Source organism: Penaeus monodon, chromosome 19 (assembly GCF_015228065.2).
Source record: "Penaeus monodon isolate SGIC_2016 chromosome 19, NSTDA_Pmon_1, whole genome shotgun sequence".
Classification (NCBI taxonomy): Eukaryota; Metazoa; Arthropoda; class Malacostraca; order Decapoda; family Penaeidae; genus Penaeus; species Penaeus monodon.
In genome coordinates this window covers 20,364,412-20,364,691 of record NC_051404.1, presented here as the reverse complement: position 1 = coordinate 20,364,691, position 280 = coordinate 20,364,412, and the positions used below count along the sequence as shown (strand labels likewise).

The window sequence follows — 280 nt, the reverse complement described above, 5'->3', positions numbered from 1 at the left end:
GCAGACAGGCACTCACTCTCTCACTGAGACAGCGAGCGAAAGTGAAAGCCAGTACGAGTGCGTAACAGATCAAGAAAAATCAACACACTGTAATAAACCAAAATGAGGAAAGATATAGGAGCAAAACCAGGAGCAAAAAGAAACAGTGGCAGAATAACGCCAATAGCGACAGGAGTTATGGCGGAGCATAGAAAAAACTCGATGCGTTTTTGTGGCTTTTATATACACCCCAACGGCTGAGCCGGATGTGCGAAGTGTGCAGGGGAACGGGCGGGTAGCA

At 47.5% G+C, this 280-nt stretch overlaps 1 protein-coding gene across 1 annotated transcript in view; it reads right to left on the bottom strand.

Moving 5' to 3' along the window:
• Positions 1 to 280, bottom strand: part of LOC119585353 (sulfated surface glycoprotein 185-like) — a 19,696-nt gene that overhangs the window by 18,783 nt on the left and 633 nt on the right. The window lies entirely within an intron of this gene.